The following is a 24193-nucleotide window of genomic DNA, read 5'->3' as shown; positions in this document are numbered from 1 at the left end:
ATCTCAGTTCATTTCCAAGGCAAACCATTCACAGTAATCCAAGTCTATGCCCAAACCACTGAAGAAGATGAAGTTAATCAGTTCTATGAAGACCTACAAGACCTCTTAGAGCTAACACCAAAAAAAGATGTCCTAAAGACTCTTACTTCTTGGAAGTAAAGTTATGACCAACCTAGATAGCATATTCAAAAGCAGAGACATTACTTTGCCAACGAAGGTCCGTCTAGTCAAGGCTATGGTTTTTCCTGTGGTCATGTATGGATGTGAGAGTTGGACTGTGAAAAAGGCTGAGCGCTGAAGAATTGATGCTTTTGAACTGTGGTGTTGGAGAAGACTCTTGAGAGTCCCTTGGACTGCAAGGAGATCCAACCAGTCCATTCTGAAGGAGATCAGCCCTGGGATTTCTTTGGAAGGAATGATGCTAAAGCTGAAACTCCAGTACTTTGGCCACCTCATGTGAAGAGTTGACTCACTGGAAAAGACTCTGATGCTGTGAGGGATTGGGGGCAAGGGGAGAAGGGGACGACAGAGGATGAGATGGCTGGATGGTATCACTGGCTCGATGGACGTGAGTCTGAGTGAACTCTGGAAGTTGGTGATGGACAGGGAGGGCTGGCGTGCTGCGATTCATGGGGTTGCAAAGAGTCGGACACGACTGAGCGACTGAACTGAACTGAACTGATTCATCACAGGTGATCGGAATGCAAAAGTAGGAATTCAAGAGATGACTGGAGAAACAGGCAAGTTTGTCCTTCCTTGGGGGTACAAAATGAAGCAGTGCAAAGGCTAACAGAATTCTGATGAAAGAATGCACTGGTCATAGCAAATACCCTTGTTCAACAACACAAAAGACGACTTTACACATGGAAATCACCAAATGGTCAATACAGAAATCACATTGATTAGATTCTTTGTAGCTGAAGAAGCTGTATGCAGTCAGCAAAAACAAGACCTGGAGCTGCCTGTGGCTCAAATCATCAGCTCCTTATAGCAAAATTCAGGATTAAACTAAAGAAAGTGGATAAAACCAGTAGGCCAGTCAGATATGACCTAAATCAAATCTTCTATGATTTTACAGTGGAGGTGACAAATAGATTCAAGAGATTAGATCTAGTAAACAGAGTGCCTGAAGAACTATGGACAAAGGTTCATAATATTGTACAGGAGGCAGTGAACAAAATCATCCCAAAGAAAAAGAAATGCAAGAAGGCAAAGTAGATGTGTGAAGAGGCTTTATAAATACCTAGGGAAAGAAGAGAAGTGAAAAGCAAGGGAGAAAAGAAGGATACACCCAGCTGAATATGGAGTTCCACAGAATAGCAAGGAGAGAAAAGAAGGCCTTCTTCAATGAACAATGCAATAAAATACAGGGAAACAATAGAAAGGGAAAGACTATAGACCTCCTCAATAAAATTGGAAACATCAAAGGAACGTGCAAAGATGGCCAATAAGGACAGAAATGTTAAAAACATAATAGAAGCAGAGGAAATAAATAAGGGATGACAAGAATACAGAGAACTGTACAAAAAGATCTTAATGAACTGGATAACCACAATGGTGTGGTCACGAACCCAAACCAGACATTCTGGAGTGTGCGGTCAAGTGGGTCTTAGGCATCACTATGGCTAATAAAGCTAGTGGAGATGATGATATTCCAGCAGAGGTATTTAAAATCCTAAAAGATGATCCTGTTAAAGTGTTGTACTCAATATGTCAGCAAGTTTGAAAAATCCAGCAGTGGCCACTGGACTGGAAAAGGTCAGTATTCATTCTAGTTCCCAAAAAGGGCTGTATCACTGACCTAGAGCCAGACATCCTGGAATGTGAAGTCAAGTGGGCCTTAGAAAGCATCACTATGAACAAAGGTAGTAGAGGTGATGGAATTCCAGTTGAGCTATTTCAAATCCTGAAAGATGATGCTGTGAAAGTGCTGCACTCAATATGCCAGCAAATTTGGAAAACTCTGCAGTGGCCACAGGATTGGAAAAGTCTGTTTTCATTCCAATCCTAAAGAAAGGCAATGCCAAAGAATGCTCAAACTACTGCACAATTGCACTCATCTCACATGCTAGTAAAGTAATGCTCAAAATTCTCCAAGCCAGGCTTCAGCAATATGTGAACCGTGAACTTCCTGATGTTCAAGCTGGTTTTACAAAAGGCAGAGGAACCAGAGATCAAATTGCCAACATCCGCTGGATCATGGAAAAAGCAAGAGAGTTCCAGAAAAACATCTATTTCTGCTTTATTGACTATGCCAAAGCCTTTGACTGTGGATCACATTAAACTGGAAAATTCTGAAAGAGGTGGGAATCCCAGACCACCTGACCTGCCTCTTGAGAAATCTGTATGCAGGTCAGGAAGCAAAAGTTAGAACTGAACATGGAACAACAGACTGGTTCCAAATAGGAAAAGGAGTATGTCAAGGCTGTATATTGTCACCCTGGCTTATTTAACTTCTATGCAGAGTACATCATGAGAAACGCTAGACTGGAAGAAACACAAGCTGGAATCAAGATTGCCGGGTTATCAATCACCTCAGATATGCAGATGACACCACCCTTATGGCAGAAAGTGAAGAGGAACTCAAAAGCCTCTTGATGAAAGTGAAAGTGGATAGTGAAAAAGTTGGCTTAAACCTCAACATTCAGAAAACGAAGATCATGGCATCGGGTCCCATCACTTCATGGGAAATAGATGGGGAAACAGTGGAAACAGTGTCAGACTTTATTTTTTGGGGCTCCAAAATCACTGGAGATGGTGACTGCATCCATGAAATTAAAAGACGCTTACTCCTTGGAAGGAGAGTTATGACCAACCTAGATAGCATATTCAAAAGCAGAGACATTACTTTGCCAACGAAGGTCTGTCTAGTCAAGGCTATGGTTTTTCCTGTGGTCATGTATGGATGTGAGAGTTGGACTGTGAAAAAGGCTGAGCGCTGAAGAATTGATGCTTTTGAACTGTGGTGTTGGAGAAGACTCTTGAGAGTCCCTTGGACTGCAAGGAGATCCAACCAGTCCATTCTGAAGGAGATCAGCCCTGGGATTTCTTTGGAAGGAATGATGCTAAAGCTGAAACTCCAGTACTTTGGCCACCTCATGTGAAGAGTTGACTCATTGGAAAAGACTCTGATGCTGGGAGGGATTGGCGGCAGGAGGAGAAGGGGACGACAGAGGATGAGATGGCTGGATGGCATCACTGACTCGATGGACGTGAGTCTGAGTGAACTCCGGGAGTTGGTGATGGACAGGGAGGCCTAGCATGCTGCGATTCGTTGGGTCGCAAAGAGTCGGACATGATTGAGCAACTGAACTGAACTGAACTGAAACAATGTTCAAACTACCGGACAATTACACTCATCTCCCATGCTAGTAAGATTATGCTCAGAATCCTTCAAGCTAGGCTTCAGCAGCTTGTGAACCGAGAACTTCCAGGTGTTCAAACTGAATTTAGAAAAGCCAGAGGAACCAGAGATCAAATTCACTGGATCATAAAGTAAGCAAAGGAATTCCAGAAAATCATCTACTTCTGTTTCATTGGCTATGCTAAATCCTTTATGTGGATCATAACAAACTTTGGAAAAGTCTTAAAGAGATGGGAATACCACACCATCTTACCTGTCTCCTAAGAAACCTGTATGAGGGTCAAGAAGCAACAGTTAGAACTTTATAAGGAACAACTGACTGGTTAAAAATTGAGAAAGGAATATGACAAGGCTGTTTATTATTTAACTTATATGCAGAACACATCATGCCAAATGCCAGGCTGGATGAAAGTCAAGTTGGAATCAAGAATTCCAGGAGAAATATCAACAGTCTCATATATGCAGATGACACCACTCTAAAGGCACAAAGTGAAGAGGAACTAAGAGCCTCTTGATGAGGGTGAAAGAGGAGAGTGAAATACCTGGCATAAAACTCAATACTGAAAACAAAACTAAGATCATAGCATCCAGTCCCATCACTTCATGGCAAATAGAAGAGGAGAAAGTGGAAGCAGTGACAAATTTCCTGTTCTTGGGCTCTAACATCACTGCAGATGTTGATTGCAGCCATGATATTAGAAGATGATTGCTTCTTGGCGTAAAAGCTATGACAAACCTAGACAGTGCATTAAAAAATAAATACATCACTTTGCTGACAAAGGTCTGTATAGTTAAGGCTGTGATCTTTCCAGTAGTAATGTATGGATATCAGAGTTGGACCACAAGTAAAGCAGAGCATCAAAGAATTGATGCTTTCAAACTGTGATGCTGGAGAAGACTCTTGAGAGTCCCTTCAAAAATAAGGAGATCAAACCAGTCAATCCTAATAGAAATCAACCCTAAATACTCATTGGAAGGACTGATGCTAAAGCTGAAGCACCAATACTTAGGCTACCTGATGCGAACAGCCAGCTCACTGGAAAAGATCCTGATGTTGGCAAAGACTGAAGGCAAAAGGAGAAGAGGGTGACAGAGGATGAGATGGTTGGATGGCATCATCAATTCAATGGACATGAACTTGGACAAACTCCAGGAGATGGTGAGAGAACAGGGAGGCCTGGTGTGTCACAATCCATGGGGTCACAAAGAGTTAGACACAACTTGGCAACTGAACACAAACACACATTCACCTGGTGCTGTGGGAACAACAGCGGTGAACTGAATGTGTAGCAGACACTGCCAACTTGAATCCACAGTACATGTCTAGAAACTCTGGTGAGTCACCAGGATATGCTTTGTATAAAGAATGTAGATTATTCTTGTGGGAGAGGATAGGAGAGTGGAAGTGACATTAAGTAAGAAATAATATCTAGTAAAACAAATAAATAAATAAAAGTCCTAGCCGTCAGAAGGAAAATAATTTAATAAAGCTCCCTCAGTGGTCTGCTTCTTTTTTTCCAAAGGGATAAAGCTTCATGTTTCTCATTTAAATGTGTCATTATCCCAGCATTATAAACTCAAAACTGAATTAGGGGAAGAGAAAGGTGCAACAACTTAAAAATGATGCAACTGTTTTTAAACAAACTTCTGTGAGACGTTGGAATGGAAAAGTAGCATTATTTGGGCAACAATATAAGAGAGGATGATATGAAGATTTTGGAAGGTGGAGGTAGACTATTCTCTTCAGCCCAGTGTAAGTCCAGGAACAGAGGACTTTGGTAGGCGGAGGGACAAAACCCAGGTTCTGTGTGGATAATAGGCATCTGACCAGAGGAAGAGGTTTTTCTTATGACACTCATTAAACAAACCCTTTAGGCTCTGAAAGACAAGAAAAGAGCACATGGAGAGGAACTATTATTCGTAATAATAGTTGCAAAAAGATAAACTTTGCTGTCACATGACTTCATTTTTACTTTCAGTCCACTATGACCCAAGGTTTCACATAGTCCTTGGTTTTGAAGAGTTCACAGACTACATACCAGTAGTGTATTACAGAGATTCTGAAGCCAAAATGTAAAGATTTCAAATATTCCCATCATAGGTCTGTATAGAGAAAGTAAATGAAAAAATAAAGTGTAACAAATGAGGTATTTTGGACATTTTAAAAGATAAACTATTACCCTAAAAGGGTACAGAGAAGTAATTTGGATAAGCAAATTAAAAAAAAAAAAAAAAAACTCAAACAAAAGACTGCTGGAGACTATCATTTGGTCAAAAAATAAAGAAAATTATTTATTAACTTTTTGAACTCCTTGAAGTGAAGTGAAGTCGCTCAGTCATGTCCGACTCTTGCAACCCCATGGACTGTAGTATATCAGACTCCTCCATCCCTGGGATTCTCCAGGCAGGAATACTGGAGTGGGTTGCCGTTTCCTTCTCCAGGAGATCTTCCCAACCCAGGGATGGAACTCGGATCTCCTGTATTGCAGGCAGATGCTTTACCATCTGAGCCACCAGGGAAGCTCTTTGTAGCTGTGCAAATTTTTACTAAAAAGTAAAAGGAAACATTTTCTTATATAGGCACCTCATCAATCAGAATCAGCAAAATCCACTTAGAAACAAATTGAACTTTAGTTTGAGAGATTACATAAAATATAATGCAGAAAATAGTCTTTTAAAAATTTGTCATAATTTTGATGACATAGTTTTTATTTTGACCTCTACTACTGATAAGTTTACTAATTAGGGAAGTCCTTAAGTCACCTCTAGGATTTTTAATATATGAACTTTCAACTTGAAAGAAATTATAGAAGTATAGGATTAATTTTCAACCTAGTACTTATCTGTTACCATTATTAAATGGTAGTTTAATAATGTAGTTATTTGTTACCATTATTAAAGCATTAAAGTTTCACATTGAAAAATGGGCAAAATACTGAAAAAAAGTGTTTTCAAAATGTTTCTGTAAATATACAGACATATACATAAAATTAAGTGCATTGTTTGAATCATAAATCCTTGTATTCATATAACGCTTTTATAATTTCTATACTTAATAGTCTAGAAGTTAAATTAGTTGGAATTCTAGGAAAAATCATTAAAGATGATCTTTCTGAAGCATAATTCTGAAGCACCCGATCCATTCTGGCTCATAATTTTATTCATTACAATTATTTTTGCAGTGATAGGAATTGTTAGTTCAGTATTTGGGTTTTTTTTGATCAGGAGGTGTTAGACTTTATTGCCTGAAGTGGTACCATTTGTTCTCTGTGAACTACGGTGAGCATCACCTTACTTTCTTATTAAGTGTATATTTATAACCCTGAGAAGCAAATGTACTGTATCCACATGGCTAACATTTATTGTTTTATGTTCTGCACGCAAAGCTGCTTTTCTTAATAATAAGAAACAGCTGTTGTAAGCACAACAATGAATGCAATGGGTCATACATGCCTAAATTAGATACAAAGGGAGCCAAGCAGGGCTAAACTCTTTAATTCTGTCTCACTCTTCCATGATTGATGCTCTCTAAAACGAGCAGTTAAACACTGTGCTGAGATTTAACAGATGCTAAAAGCAGACCATTCCAGTGTACATTTGTTAGGCAGCTGTGTTTTACACCAGCAGTGATTACAATGGGGAATCAATGTTTCCATGACAGTGAGACTGACAGAACTTACATGCAGCAAACTAAGGCAAAAAAATGGAAAATATTAGTGCAGTTCACAAATACAATCAATCATTTCTATAGCATATATCTATATCAATGTATAAGTTAGATATCAGTACATCGGTTGTTTGTACACACATAAATTCTAAAGCTCTATTCTTTGCATAAACGATAATTAAATTACTGAACCATGTAGAATGGTAATTATAAGACATATGGAGCTTTGTATATTTTGAGAAAAAAAAATAAGCTTAGAACTTATGGCATGTGGTACATTAGGATAGCCACAAATTTTGCTTCTATTTAAACCTGTGCTTTCATGTATTTAAAAGTCATCTTTCAATCATATATTTCATCTTCTAAATCTTTCATATTAAGAAAGTTTCAACAGAAAATGAAGTCATTTCTGATGCACAAATCTTTGGAAGGAGAGAAACTTTATATAAAATAATGTCTACAGAGGATTTACATACAACAGTTTCAAAACTGTACAGTTAAATATATAGACTTTTTTCATCTTTTTGGAGAAGGCAATGGCAACCCACTCCAGTACTCTGGCCTGGAAAACTCCATGGATGGAGGAGCCTGGTAGGCTGCAGTCCATGGGGTCGGGAAGAGTCGGACATGACTGAGTGACTTCACTTTCACTTTTCACTTTCATGCATTGGAGAAGGCAATGGCAACCCGCTCCAGTGTTCTTGCCTAGAGAATCCCAGGGACGGGGGAGCCTGGTGGGCTGCCGTCTATGGGGTCGCACAGAGTCAGACACAACTGAGGTGACTTAGCAGAAGCATCTTTTGGCTGTTATGAATAATGCTTCAGTGAAAATGGAAGTGTGCATATCCTGTTTTCAATTCTTTTTGGAGAAATACCTAGAAGTGGGATTGCTGGATTATATATTAGTTTTATTTTTAGTTTTGTTTTGAGGAATCTCCATTTTATTTTAAATAGTGGCTGCACCATTTTACATTTCCACCACAGTGCACAGGGGTTATAAATTCTCCATATCCTCACAACCGTTCATTGTTTCCAATGGTTTTATAATAACAGCTATCCGAACATGGATGAGGTAATATTTCCTTAGTTTTGCTCTGCATTTCCCTGATGATTCATGATGTTGAGCATGTTTTAATATGCTTGTTGGTCATTTTTGTGTCAACCTAAATATCCATCAATTAATGAATGAATAAAGAAAATATGATATACACATGCAATGGAATATCATTTAGCCTTAAAAATGGAGGAATCCAGTCATATGCTAAAACAATGCATGATTTCACTTAAAAGGGGTATCAAAAATAGTCAAAGTTCATAGAAGCAGAAAGTAGAATTGTTGTTGCCAAAGATGTGAGTCAACAGTAGAATGATGAACTTCTGTTCAATGGGTACAGTGTTTCTGTCAAGCAAGACAGCACTTTACTGTACACTTAAAGTTTTGACAAGGGGGTGGATTTATGTTACATATATTTTTTAACCCAGAAATTAGAATAACAAAAAAAATGCAGTTTTGCACATATTTCCACTCACATAATTATTAACACATAATTAATTTTTTAGTTTTATGAAATATTTCTAGTATGTGTATTTCATAAGGAGTATTAGTCTTCTCTGGCTGCCATAACAAAATATCATTCATTGGGTGACTTAAACAACAGATATTGATTTTTTCATGTGTTGTAAGTTCATAGTCATGGTCCCGTAAATCTGGCTTCTGGTGAGGGCTCTCTTCCTAGTTTTGTCCCCCAAATCAATGAGACACAGTAAAGTTCTTCAGTATTTTTATTTTTTATTTTTTTCTGGTCTTCAAAGTAAATGAATTTAAGTAATCTACCTTCAAATTCATGAAATCCATTTTTTTTTCTTATTTCCATTGTTGTGTTAAACCCCTCAACAACAACAACAAAAAATAATTTTTGGTTGTTGTTGTTGTATCATCTTTTGTACTTTCAAATATGGAATGTCTAATGATTATTTTTTGGTTGTTTTAGTTTTCTTTTCTCTGTTGAGATTCCCCAAGTATTTTCTTATCAAGTCTATTTTGTCCGTCAAAGTTTATTCATGCTTTGTCAACAGTTGACAAAATTTTTCTTAGCTATTTATATATCTGAATCATTTTGGTGTCAGTTTATGTTAATTAATTTTTCCTGATTATCATATTTTCTTGCATCTCTGCTTAACTGGTCATTTTTGCCTACTGTCTGCTTGACATTATGCATGTTAACTTGTAAGCTACTTGGATTATCTTGCCTTCCATTAATATTAAAATGTTATGTTGAAATACCTATTCATTTACTTTTATTAGAAGTATTTCTTACATTTGCTTTCTACAATTAAATAAACTTTATTTTACTTCCAGTTGGGTTCACAGTTAGGTCAAAAAGCAATAAATACCATAAGTATTTTAAGCAATAATTGATCTGATTAAAATAATAATTTGCTTACAAATTGTTGGGAGGGCTAGAGAGGAAAAGGTCAAGAAAATTGCTATTAATTCTCAGATTTAAAGAGACTATTAAGGGAATCAGAAAGATACCACATATCCTTAAGCACAAGATTTTCCCAGGTATTTAGGAAAAAGTCAGGCTTTTCATAGGAGATGTTGCAAAGCTCCTTAAGCTCATGTGTTTGTGTTTTTCCTTCTGGAGAAAGACTACTGCTACTGCTAAGTCGCTTCAGTCGTGTCCGACTCTGTGTGACCCCATAGACGGCAGCCCACCAGGCTCCCCTGTCCCTGGGATTCTCCAGGCAAGAACACTGGAGTGGGTTGCTATTTCCTTCCAAATATCAAATGAGTAGCTAGCTTGCAAATATATGGGGAAACAGTGAAAACAGTGACAGAATATTTTTGGGGGCTCTAAAATCACTGCAGATGGTGACTGCAGCCATGAAATTAAAAGACACTTGCTCCATGGAAGAAAAGTTTTGACCATCCTAGACAGCATATTCAAAAGCAGAGACATTATTTTGCCAAAAAATGTCCCTGTAGTCAAGGCTATGGTTTTTCCAGTAGTCATGTATGGATGTGAGAGTTGGACTATAAAGAAAGCTGTGCTCCGAAGAATTGATGTTTTTGAACTGTGGTGTAGGAGACTCTTGAGAGTCCCTTGGAGTGCACGGAGATCCAACCAGTTCATCCCTAATAAAGGAAATCAGTCCTGAATTCCTGACTATTCATTGGAAGCACAGATGCTGAAACTCCAATACTTTGGCCACCTGATGTGAAGAACTGACTCAGAAAAGACCCTGATGCTGGGAAAGATTGAAGGCAGGAGAAGGGAATGACAGAGGGTGAGATGGTTGGATGGCATCACTGACTCAATGGACATGAGTTTGAGTAAACTCCAGGAGTTGGTGATGGACAGGGAGGCCCAGCGTTCTGCAGTCCACTGGGTCACAAAGAGTTGGACATGACAGAGCGACTTAACTGAAGCTGGCTTGCAAACTGTCTCTGGAACACTGCTGGAAAAAAGATTTTGTGAATAGTCTTTGTCATGTGTCTCACCCCTGTCCTACATGTGACATATGATATCATTTGTCATAATCTTCATAAAATTACATTTGAGTTTTCCAATGCTATCCTGTTGTATTCATAATGTGTGTGTATGTTTAATTGAGTCATTCTTTTTCTATTTGATTGTTGTTCTTTGTTCAGTGGCTAAGTTGTGTCCAACTCTTTGTGACACCAGGGAATGCAGCATGCCAGGCTTCTCTGTCCTTCACTATCTCCCAGAGTTTGCTCAGATTCATGTTTATTGAGTCAGTGATGCCATCCAACTATCTCATCCTCTGCTGCCTGCTTCTCCTTTTGCCTTCAATCTTTCCCAGCACCAGAATCTTTTTGAATGAGCTGCCTCTTCACATCAGGTGGCTGGAGTATTGGAGCTTTAGCTTCAGCATCAGTCCTTCTGTTGCAGGAAAGGGGACCCCTTCCAGGGCCCGAAATTGGGCTCTTGTCTAACAGTCAGAAATGAATTGTCTGAGGAGACACATGTGCTGACAAAGCAAGAGACTTTATTGGGAAAGGACCCCTGGGTGGAGAGCAGTAGTTTAAGGGTTCCCTTCCCAGGAAAACTGCTATGCCACATGGCTTGCAGTCTCTGGTTTTGTGGTGATGGGATTAGTTTCCCAGTCATCTTTAGCCAATCATTCTGACTCAGAGTCCTTCCTGATGGTGCACGCCTTGTTCAGCTAAGATGTATGCCAGAGAAAGATTCTGGGAAGTTCTTGGACATATGGTGTCTGCTTTTGACCTTTCCTGAACTCTTCTGGTTGGTGGTAGCTTATTAGTTCCCTGTTGCTTACCAGGACCTCCTGTTCTAAAACAACTCATGCAAGCGGTTTTTATGGTGCCTGGCCACGGTGGGTGGTCAGTGTGCTTCCCCTAACACTCCAGTGAATATTCAGGGCTGATTTCCCTTCAGATCAGATCAGTCACTCAGTCGTGTCTGACTCTTTGCGACCCCATGAATCACAGCACGCCAGGCCTCCCTGTCCATCACCAAATCCGGGAGTTCACTCAGACTCATATCCATCGAGTTGGTGATGCCATCCAGCCATCTCATCCTCTGTCGTCCCCTTCTCCTCCTGCCCCCAATCCCTCCCAGCATCAGAGTCTTTTCCAATGAGTCAACTCTTCGCATGAGGTGGCCAAAATATTGGAGTTTCAGCTTTAGCATCATTCCTTCCAAAGAAATCCCAGGGCTGATCTCCTTCAGAATGGACTGGTTGGATCTCCTCGCAGTCCAAGAGACTCTCAAGAGTCTTCTCCAACACCACAGTTCAAAGGCATCAATTCTTCGGCGCTCAGCCTTCTTCACGTCCAACTCTCACATCCATACATGACCACAGGAAAAACCATAGCCTTGACTAGATGAAACTTTGTTGGCAAATTAATGTCTCTGCTCTTGAATATGCAATCTAGGTTGGTCATAACTTTCCTTCCAAGAAGTAAGCGTCTTTTAATTTCATGGCTGTGGTCACCATCTGCAGTGATTTTGGAGCCGAGAAAAATAAAGTCTGACTCTGTTTCCACTGTTTCCGCATCTATTTCCCATGAAGTGATGGGACCAGATGCCATGATCTTCTTTTTCTGAATGTTGAGCTTTAAGCCAACTTTTTCATTCTCCTCTTTCACTTTCATCAAGAGGCTTTTTAGTTCCTCTTCACTTTCTGCAATAAGGGTGGTGTCATCTGCATATCTGAGGTTATTGACATTTCTCCCCACAATCTTGATTCCGGCTTGTGTTTCTTCCAGTCCAGTGTTTCTCATGATGTAATCTGCACATGAGTTAAATAAACACGGTGACAATATCCAGCCTTGACGTACTCCTTTTCCTATTTGGAACCAGTCTGTTGTTCCATGTCCAGTTCTAACTGTTCCTTCCTGACCTGCATACAGATTTCTCAAGATGCAGGTCAGGTGGTCTGGTATTCCCATCTCTTTCAGAATTTTCCACAGTTTATTGTGATCCATACAGTCAAAGGCTTTGGCATAGTCAATAAAGCAGAAAGAGATGTTTTTCTGGAACTCTCTTGCTTTTTTGAGGATCCAGTGGATGTTGGCAATTTGATCTCTGGTTCCTCTGCCTTTTCTAAAACCAGCTTGAACATCAGGAAGTTCACGGTTCACATATTGCTGAAGCCTGGTTGGAGAATTTTGAGCATTACTTTACTAGCGTGTGAGATGACTGCAATTGTGCAGTAGTTGGAGCATTCTTTGGCATTGCCTTTCTTTAGGTTTGGAATGAAAACTGACCTTTTGCAGTCCTGTGGCCACTGCTGAGTTTTCCAAATTTGCTGGCATATTGAGTGCAGCACTTTCACAGCATCATCTTTCAGGATTTGGAATACCTCAACTGGAATTTCATCACCTCCACTAGCTTTGTTTGTAGGGATGCTTCTAAGGCCCACTTGACTTCACATTCCAGGATGTCTGGCTCTAGGTCAGTGATCACACCATCGTGATTATCTGGGTCATGAAGATCTTTTTTGTACAGTTCTTCTGGGTATTCTTGCCATCTCTTCTTAATATCTTCAGCTTCTGTTAGGTCCATAGCATTTCTGTCCTTTATCGAGCCCATCTTTGCATGAAATGTTCCTTTGGTATCTCTCATTTTCTTGAAGAGATTCCTAGTCTTTCCCATTCTGTTGTTTTCCTCTATTTCTTTGTATTGATTGCTGAAGAAGGCTTTCTTATCTCTTCTTGCTATTCTTTGGAACTCTGCATTCAGATGTTTATATCTTTCCTTTTCTCCTTTGCTTTTCGCTTCTCTTCTTTTCATAGCTATTTGTAAGGCCTCCCCAGACAGCCATTTTCCTTTTTCCTTTAGGATTGACTTATTTGATCTTCCTAAGGTCCAAGGGGCTCTCAAAAGTCTTTTCCAGCACCACAATTTGAAACCATCAATTCTCCAGAGCTCAGCCTTCTTTATGGTCCAACTCTGACATTTGTACATGACTACTGAAAACACCATAGCTTTGACTAGAGGGACCTTTGTTGGTAAAGTGATGTTTCTATTTGTTAATATGTTGTCTAGGTTGATTGTCATAGCTTGATTAGTGTGTGTAATATTTTATTCTGTTGATTATTACTGCTTCTTGAAAGATGTATCCTTGTTTTCTGAAATACTGTTCTCCTTTTAGGAACTCGCTTTTACTTTTTTTTATCCCATTTTATCTCTGAATTAACTCTGTCTACATACGGAGGCACAGTCTTCTTAAGTGTTAGAACTCATTTCTAAAGATAAAACGTCATGCAAAAAGTTACATCCTAAGAAAAATTTAGGGGAAAATAATCAAAGAGGTGAGTTAAAATAAACACTATCATGTGGGTAGCAGATGCTCTTTCATAACTTTTATAAGCCAGCATCACCTAGTTACTTGTACACAATAGGGTTAAGTAAATATATGACATGATTAAGAAATTAAAGAATAAAGGAATAATTGAGGTAAGCAGCTGTGACAAACTCACTTTGGAATAACAAATTCTCCTTCTTATATTTTAATTCTAATACCTGAAACCAATATCTAAAACAACTACTGCTTGAGTCTTTCTTTTCCCTAGCAAATGCGGAAGATAAATTTTGTGTATAGGAGCAGTGAAGACTTCCTAAATCCCAAGATATTACTAACAGTTTAATAAACTGTTAATATATATTTTTTCACTTGATCCCTTACTCTTGCTTCCAGAGTTTGATGATGGAGCTCAATAATAGGAAATCAAATCTCATCTGTACATAAAATACCAACAACAGCAATAAAAGAAGGGTCAACACAATTTGATGCATAAAGGAGAAATCTCTTCCAAATATGGTATTGGAACAATAGCTATTACTACAGAGATAATCTCACCCTCCCATTTTTATATCACAGGTGAGAAATGTTAATGTGTGATGAATTATGAAGCTCACCATAAGAGTTAAAAAACACAATTTATTAAATGTAACACTGGAGAAAAATCTTTGATACCTTGGGTTAGGCAATGAATTCTTATGGTATATAGTAGGCATAAACTATACATTTCTGTCAAGAAAGTTAGGTTGTATGAAGATTAAAATTTTCAGATCATCACAAAAGAAAAGAAATATCATAAAAATAATAAATAAATTATTGACATTTTGGGAGAGAATATTTGAAACACTAATATCTGAAAAAGATTTGTATTGAAAATATGTAAACAATACCTCTATTTCAAAAATAGAAGCCCAACTATGCTGATTTCCAAAAATTGAAGAAGACTCAAACCAACATTTTCCAAAATAGTATATACAAGTGGCCAAGGAACATAAAAATGTACTGAACATCATTAGGGACATAAAAATTAAAACTATACTAAGGTATCACTGCTGCTAAGTCGCTTCAGTCGTGTCCGACTCTGTGCAACCCCGTAGACGGCAGCCCATGAGGCTCCGCCATCCCTGGGATCCTCCAGGCAAGAACACTGGAGTGGATTGCCATTTCCTTCTCCAATGCATGAAAGTGAAAAGTGAAAGTGAAACTGCTCAGTCGTGTCAGACTGGTAGCGACCCCATGGACTGCAGCCCACCAGGCTCCTCCATCCATAGGATTTTCCAGGCAAGAGTACTGGAGTGGGGTGCCATTGCCACTACACAAGTTAAAATGAAAAAAAAAAAACAAATTGACAACATAAAATTTCAGAAAGGTTGCAGGAGTAACTGAAACTGATATTTTTGTCTGTACTCTAAGGTAATATAACTGCTTTGGAAAAGAGTTTAGTAATTTCTTGAAAGAAATTAAGCAATTTAGGAATTCCTGTTCTACATTTGTTTTTGTTCAGTCACTCAGTCGTCCTTCTCCATATCCCAGGGCTTGATCAAACTCAGGTCCATTGAATCAGTGATACCATCCATCTATCTGGTTTTCTGTCATCCCCTTCTCCTCCTGCTTTTAATCTTTCCCAGCATCAGGGTCTTTTCCAATGAGTCGGCCCTTCATATCAGGTGGCCAAAGTATTGGAGCTTCAGTTTCAGCATTAGTCCTTCAGGATTGATTTCCTTTAGGACTGACTGGTTGGATCTCCTTGCTGTCCAAGGTACTCTCAAGAGTCTTCTCCAACACCACAGTTCAAAAGCATCAATTCTTCAGCATTCAGCCTTCTTTACGGTCTAACTCTCACAACCATACATGACTACTAGAAAAACCATAGCCTTGACAAGACCAACATTTGTTGGCAAAGTAATGTCTCTGCTTTTTAATATGCAATCTAAGTTGGTCGTAACTTTTCTTCAAAGGAGCAAGCTTCTTTTAATTTCATGGGTACAGTCACCATGTGCAGTGATTTTGGAGCCCAAGAAAATAAAGTCAGCCATTGTTTCCACTGTTTCTCCATCTATATGCCAAGAAATGATGGGACTGGATGTCATGATCTTCATTTTTTGAATATTGCATTTTAAAGCCAGCCTTTTCACTCTTATTTCACCTTCATCAAGAGGCTCTTTAGTTCCTCTTCACTTTCTGACATAAGGGTGGTGTTATCTGCATATCTAAGGTTATTGATGTTTCTCCTGGCAATCTTGATTCCATCAGGTGCTTCATCCAACTGGCCATTTCGCATGATGTACTCTGCATATAGCTTAAGTAAGCAGGTTGACAATAAAGGAGGCTTGACATACTCCTTTCCCAATTTTGAACCATTCTGTTGTTCCATGTCTGGTTCTTACTGTTGCTTCTTGACCTGTGTACAGATTTATCAGGAGGTAGGTAAAGTGGTCTGTTATTTCCGTCTCTAAGAATTTTCCACAGTTTGTTGTGATCCACATATTCAAAGGCTTTAGCATAGTCGGTGAAGCAGAAGTAGATGCTTTTCTGTAATTCTATTGCTTTCTCTGTGATCCAATGGATGTTGGCAATTTGATCTCTGTTCTACATATTTAACAAATATTAATGAGAATATAAATTCAGAAAACAATTTACATAGGAATTTTCATAATAGCCATACTCATATTCTCTCAAACTTGGAAACAAACTAGATTTCCATAAACAGGAGCATGCAAATTCCACTGTATATATTTATATAGTGGAATGTAGCTCAGTAATTTAAAGTAATAAACTACTGATACATGTAACAACATGGATAAAACATGTGCTCTGATCTGTGTGCTATGATTCCATTTATCAAAAAAGTTTGATAGGTCATAGGTCTGTTTCACATTGATGGAGGTAGGATTATTAAACGGCATTGGTTATTAGGTCTCAACTTTAAATTAACTTTTACCTATACCCAATTGTGTGAGGAAATGGGGAAGAAATCCTTAAAAAGAAGTTTATTAGACCAAAGACAATATACTTATCAACCCGGACACAAGAGAAAGAGCTGTGTTCTTCAGGGAAACTTGAAACCAGACACTCTAAAACTTGCTAACAATTCTTGGGCTTCCCTTCTTGAATCTTGGTGGGTCTGGATAAACTGAAATGTAAATAAAATATTTTAAAGAATTAAAGTTAATTGCTCACTGTTTGCATGGTGGCCTGCATCATGCAATCACCCCAAATTACTGCATTAGGTTACATACTGATAACTTTGATAGCTGAAAATTCGGGCCAGTTAGCTCACTTTTAGTGTCAAATACTGGGAGAGTTACGTCAGGTCCTCCCTTCAGCAAGATCCTTTGATACAGTTATTTGGAAACTATCATCTCCTTCTGCTTCCCTGCCTCACCCTAGCCACTGCTTACTCTTACACGGGGGAGGTTTCTAATGTCAGAAAGATTATCTTTGCAATCAGGACACTTAGGTTTTATATCATAACACAAGCCGATGCAGATATAAATGTTTGTCCGGTTCCTCTTCATCTTGTCAAATGTGTCTCCTTATGGCAAGTCCATTCCTTTGCCAGATCAGACAATTCTTTCAGGCATAAAAGTATCTGTTATCTTGTTTTTTGTTCACTGTATTAGTTTGTTCTTACTGCTCTTGTCTCACATCTCTAAAGGCTCAAAGTTAAAAACCAAGGTGTAGAAAGGGTGGATTCCTTTTGAGGGCTATGGGGGAAGGGTATGTCCCAAACCTTCCTCCTTGGTTTGGGAATGGCCATTTTCTCTACGTCTCTTCATATCATCTTCCTACTATGCTTATGTCTCTTTGTCCAAATTTCCCCTATGCAGTTGGTAAAGAATCTGCCTGCAATGCAAGAGACCCCTGTTCAATTCCTGGGTTGGGAAGATATGCTGGAGAAAGGATAGACTACCCACTCCACTATTCTTGGGCTTCCCTTGTTGCTCAGCTGGTAAAGAATCCATCTGCTATACAGGAGTGGAGAAGGAAATGGCAACCTACTCCAGTATTCTTGCTTAGAGAATCCTGTGGACATAGGAGCCTGGTGGGCTGCTGTCCATGGGGTCGCACAGAGTCAGAAAGGACTGAAGTGACTTAGCATGCATGCATGCATTGGAGAAGGAAATGGCAACCCACTACGGCATTCTTGCCTGGAGAATCCCAGGGAAAGAGGAGCCTGGTGGGCTGCTGTCTATGGGGTCGAACAGAGTTGGACATTACTGAAGCGACTTAGCAGCAGCAGCAGCTATGCGGGAGACCTGGGTTCTATCCCTGGGTCGGGAAGATCCCCTGGAGAAGGGAAAGGCTACCAATTCCAGTATTCTGGCCTGGAGAATTCCACGGACTATACAGTTCATGGGGTCGCAGAGAGTGGGACACGACTGAGCGACTTTCACATTCACATTGGATTAGGGTCCACCTCAAGGACCCTCAGTTCAGTTCAGTTCTGTTCAGTCACTCAGTAGTGTCTGACTCTGCCATCCCATGGACTGCAGCATGCCAGGCCTCCCTGTCTGTCACCAACACCCGGAGTTTACTCAAACTCATGTCCATTGAGTCAGTGATGCCATCCAACCATCTCATCCTCTGTTGTCCCCTTCTCCTCTCGCCATCAATCTTTCCCAGCATCAGTGTCTTTTTAAATGAGTCAGTTCTTCACATCAGGTGGCCAAAGTATTGGACTTTCAGCTTCAACATCAGTTCTTTCAGTGAACATTCAACCATCATGGTCATTAAAACTCTGTGCCTGTGTCTGTCTTGATAATAGGCAGGCAACTCAATTTTGGTAAAAGAGATATGCTGTAAAATTTCTTTACTTCTTAAAACTTCAATGACAATCCCCTTTACTGACTCTGGTTTTTATTATATCAGAAACTATGCTTACAAAGTAGGAGACATACTGCTACCAACCCTATGATATTTTCCAATGATGTCAAATTGAAAGGTAGAAAAAATCTGGGATCTTCATGAACATGCTGAGCCACTGAATCAATTCTGAAGACCATCCTTTCCATAGACTTTTATTTTCAATGGTTGTATTTATTTTCTGTACATTTGAGTTTCTATCTTGTCATTTCCTTTCAGATTGAAAGACATTTTATCATTTCTTGAAGTGACAGAATCTCAGCTTTCATTTTTCTAAAAATGTCATTTAAACCTTGCCTTTCAAGGATATTTTCACTGTATATGAATTTTTTGTCAACAGTTTTATTTCTTTCTTTTCTTCTGCTCTTTTTTTTTTTTTTTTAACTTTCAGAACTTAAAAAGGTCACTCAATTGATTTTTGGCCTCCACTATTTCTGATGAAAAGTCAACAGAACTTTATTCTCAGTTACTGTGTATATAACATGTCTTTTTTCTCCTGTGGATCTTATTGAGGCTTATTTTTAGGCTTTTCTGGGGTATGAGTGGAGAGTACATCTAATTCTAGGGTAATGTTTCTCAGCCTTGGTATTATTCACATTTTGGATCAGATAATTTTTTATTGCTGGGGCTATTTTGTGGGGGGAAAAAAAAAGATTGATTTAAAACATCTTTGGCCCAAAAGAGACCAGTATCATTTAGCCTGTTGTGACAATCAAAGATGCCCCCTCCATTGCCAAATGTCCACTGTTTGGCAAGCCTGCATCATTCACCTCTGCCATTAAGAACTAGTGCTGGGAGGGCGGGAGGGCCCCGGCCCGCGCCTGGGCGCCGCGGGGGCTCGGCCTGCCTCGGCGGGCCCCTGCCGGGAACCAGGGCCGCTGCAATTAAAAAAAAAAAAAAAAAGAACTAGTGCTCTAGGATATGGTCCTTATTACAAATGTGTGGTGGTCTTTCTGCTATCTCAGCTGGATGACCAGAAAGTGTTATATTAAGTACAAAACGAAGACCCATCCTGACAATTCCCTGAGCAGACAAAACCATTTAAGCCACACAGGCGAGCCAAATGTATTTCATGAACATACATAAAACTTGGGCGTTAGTGGTAAAGAAGTTAGTGGTAAAGTGTCTGAAATACAGGAGATGCCAGTTCCATCCCTGGGTTAGGAAGATCCCCTGGAGGGCAAAATGGCAACCCACTCCAGCATCCTTGCCTGAGGAATCCCATGGATAGAGGAACCTGGCGGGCTATAGTCCACAGGATCATAAAGAATCAGACATGACTGAAGTGAATTATCATGCAAACACACAAAACTTAATTTTGATTATATCTTGTAAATGACTCTGATAATTACAGAAGAAACTTAAGTCATCTTCCTGAAAATGTTATAGACAATCATTTGTAACCAAAATCCCCATTGTAATAATCAACCTGGAAATCCTCCTTATAATAATCAATCATTATGAAACTTAAACAACTTCCTCATTTTCACTTTATAAACCATCTTGTAACTTCATGTGCTGAACTTCCTATCAGTTTTAAATGAGAAGACTTCCAGTTTACAAATTGTTTTTACATGTACAATAAACTCATACTAAATATCACTTATTGATTTAGTGGCTTTAATTCTGCTGTCTTGGGACATGGGGCAAATGTTAATTAGTTATGATAATTTAGGTTGGGCTACAACTCAAATCTTTCCATTTTCTGTTCTTTTTTTTTTTTTTTTAAATTAATTTATCTTAATTGGAGGCGAATTACTTTAAAATATTGTAGTGGTTTTTGCCATACATTGAAATGAATCAGCCATGGGTGTATATGTGTTCCCCATCCTGAACCCCCCCCTCCCACCTCCCTCCACATCCCATCCCTCAGGGTCATCCCAGTGAACCAGCCTTGAGCACCCTGTCTCATGCATTGAACCTGGACTGGCGATCTATTTCACATATGGTAATATACATGTTTCAATGCTATTCTGTCAATTCATCCCATCCTTGCCTTCTACCATTGAGTCCAAAAGTCTGTTCTCTACATCTGTGTCTCTTTTGCTGTCTCGCATATAGGGTCATCATTACCTTCTTTCTAAATTCCATATATATGCATTGATATACTGTATTCGTGTTTTTCTTTCTGACTAACTTCACTCTGTATAATAGGCTACAGTTTTATCCACCTCATTAGAACTGATTCAAATGCATTCTTTTTAATAGCTGAGCAATATTTCATTGTGTATATGTACCACAGCTTTCTTATCCATTCGTCAGCTGAGGGGCATCTAGGTTGCTTCCATGTCCAAGCTATTGTAAACAGTGCTATGATGAACATTGGGGTACACGTTTTCTTGGCAATGCAAAGTCTGTTTTAAAAGTATAGTTAAAAACTGTTGCCAGTTTGTGGAAAGCCTCAACTCATCTTACTCTCTGAAAGTACAGCCTGCCTCTCAGTCATGACCTTGCAACAAGTCCCTTCATGTGCTTCTCAAGCCCTCCCTTTTTGTACTTCCTCCTCCGATGTTCCATCTCACAGGTCTGATCATCATCAATTCAGCAGAACCACTGTGCTCTATTCAGACCCTAGTTTTCTGCAATGTGGTCAGGAAATTGACTCATATCAGCAAGGTGGGCATTTGTGCCAAAGTTGACTTTGTAAACTTCCCTTTTCTCAGAGTCATAGTGTTACTTTGCCTGTTGACCTGAAAATAATTTCGTCTTACACCGTGTCCATTTTAAAATTGTTTACTGCAGGAGAACTTGTCTGGATCCAGGTACTGAATCATTTCCAGAAGCATATTTAGGTTATTTAGATTTATTAAGTATTTATTCACATTTCTTCACATCAGAATATGATTCAGTTGTTCCTTCTTTTGCATTTTCAGCTGAAAATGCAAAAATATTATTAAGATTCATCATATTTGTTTAATTTTTATCACTAGCAATTTGATTAGTAGTGATTATTCATTCCTGAATCTTCTCTCTTTAATTTGTATGATTGGCTTCAAAGGAAACTTTTCATCTTTCCAATTATTTTATATCAAAGGCTCTTCCTTTTCCTCCAATTCTTTCCTGTACTTGATGCCAAAAGCCCTCCAGCTGTTGGATAGTACGAGGATTTTCTTTTCTAATTTCTCATTTATCTATCCTACAGAAAATATAACAGGAAAGGAAGAGTTCTTATTTTTCCCTACTCTCATCTCTCAAAAGAAACATGAAAAACATTCCTTGGACCCACTAAGATAAAACCTCAAATATTTTTATTCCCACCACAAGACAGTATTTTCTCACTGTAGCCTCTAGTCAGAAGTGAAAAAAAATTACATACTTGTTTGAATTTTGCCCTGTTTCTACAGAAAATGCCTGTTGCTAATTAAACATGCTTTATTAAATTATCCAGCAATAATTCAGCTACAGTTTTCCTTAGACATCTCAATTTTACTAATGTTTTGATATAAATCTAAAAGTTGAAATAATTTTTTGAAGAAGGAACAAGTTTACCTTATTATTAAACTGTCTAAATCAGTATCTACTGAAAGCCTGTTACTCTAAGTAAGATACTTATTTGGTTTCTTAAAGGGAAAATAAGAAAGAGATTAAGTAATTTAGGAATAAATAACAAGTGGAAAGAAGAAGAAAGTGTTGAATGTGGAAAGTGAAAGTCGCTCAATGGTGTCTGACTCTTTGTGACCCCATGGACTATACAGTCATTGGACTTCTTCAGGCCAGAATACTGGAGTGGGTAGCCTTTCCCTTCTCCATTGGATCTTCCCAACCCAGGGGTTGAACCCAGGTCTCCCGCGTTGCAGGTGGATTCTTTACCAGCTGAGCCACCAGGGAAGCCCAAGAATACTGGGTTGGGTAAACTGCAGAGTAAATCTTATAAACTGAATGTGTGTTATAGCATGCAATGTTTCATATTAGGAAAGAGGTACACGGGCTTAGTGAACAGATTAGAATATTTCCTCGTGAATGTAGGAGAAAGAGAAGGGGCACTATTAAAAGCTATTTGAAATTTAATTTCATTATCATTCCTTGTAATTTATTTTGTGTGTGTGTGTGTGCTCAGTCACTCAGTTATATGTGACTCTTTGGAACCCCTACTGTAACCCACCAGGCTCCTGTGTCCATGGGATTTTCCAGGCAAGAATACTGGAGTGGGTTGCCATTTCTTTCTCCAGGGGATCTTCCCACCCAAGGATTGAACCTGCAACTCTTGTGTCTCCTGCACTAGCAAGGGGATTCCTTACCACTGCATTACCTGGAAAGCCCTTCATATTGAACATGACCTATAGACAAATTTTGTAAAGGTTTCTGCCATATTAATAAATGATGTCCTATTTCATTATTCAGTTGGGATCATCTGAATGGATTTCTGAAAAGGATCAATGCATCTGTGCCTTTATTACTCTCTTATTCACAATTTCTCTTGCTGGTTTCTTGGTTTTTACATCTTTAACCCTTTTTTGCTTCTATCACCGTTAATATAGACCTTTCTCAATAATTTATGCTCTTTCTCAGTTAAAGTTTTGTATTTCTTTCTTCCTTCCTTCCTTCCTTTCTTCCTTTTTCCTCTTTTTCTCCTTTGACAAAAAACAAAGACTCACTTGAACCAGCTCAGACAAGTGGTTTTTTATATGGGTACATGCTGTAACCTCACAGAAACCCACAAACACACTAAAATACATCCAGACCTCTTATGGAGTGCAACTGGGAGTTTGAAAGCCATCAAGAATTCAGACTTCTATTTATCATGGGCCAGAATTTCTTTCAGTCACTATCTTTCTGTTCTTCTTCAAGTGCCTGAAATTTTTACTTTTTTTATCTCAAATGCTCAGTAGGAACTGGGTCATCTCACGAATTCTAAGTTTCCATAAGATAAATTTAATTGCCCTAACTCATTTTTTTTTCCCCAAGACTTTAAAAGGCATATGGGGCAAAGCAGCCTCTTTCGTTAAAAGAGCTGTTAAGGCTTATATATTTTTGTATACTCATCACTTAGCTCTCCTCCTCTCTTGTTCTATTTATGACTTTTCTCTGTTTTAGATGCTCATGGCCTCTAGCCTAACTATTACAATGTCTTCCACCTGATTTCCATACCTATACCGTCTCACTACCACACTGCATCTTCCAGGAAACCATGAATGTAGACTTCATTTCTTTAAGGAGTGAGCACTATGTCTGTAGGATATTGATGAGAATAGGAAAGAAAAGTAGGACACATGATTGGAAATATAACAGACCTTGAATTCAAGCAGAACAGAGCTGGAATCTTGGTTCTCTTATGAATTGCTTACTTCTAGGAATGTTGATTAATTTTCAAAAGCTTTAGTTTCTTTATCTGAAAAAAATGTGGATGTTTGGAGTTAAAATAGAATCCAAGAACTACCCAGGAAAGGGGCCAAGAAACAATATGACATGTTTTTGCATGAATTTGGAAAGCCCAGTGACTATTCTGGCTCTTGATCTAACAGCTAAAAATTTTGATTTGTCAGTATCATACACTGAGAAAT

Source organism: Bos indicus, chromosome 5 (genome assembly GCF_029378745.1).
Source record: "Bos indicus isolate NIAB-ARS_2022 breed Sahiwal x Tharparkar chromosome 5, NIAB-ARS_B.indTharparkar_mat_pri_1.0, whole genome shotgun sequence".
Classification (NCBI taxonomy): Eukaryota; Metazoa; Chordata; class Mammalia; order Artiodactyla; family Bovidae; genus Bos; species Bos indicus.
This window is presented reverse-complemented; position numbering follows the sequence as displayed.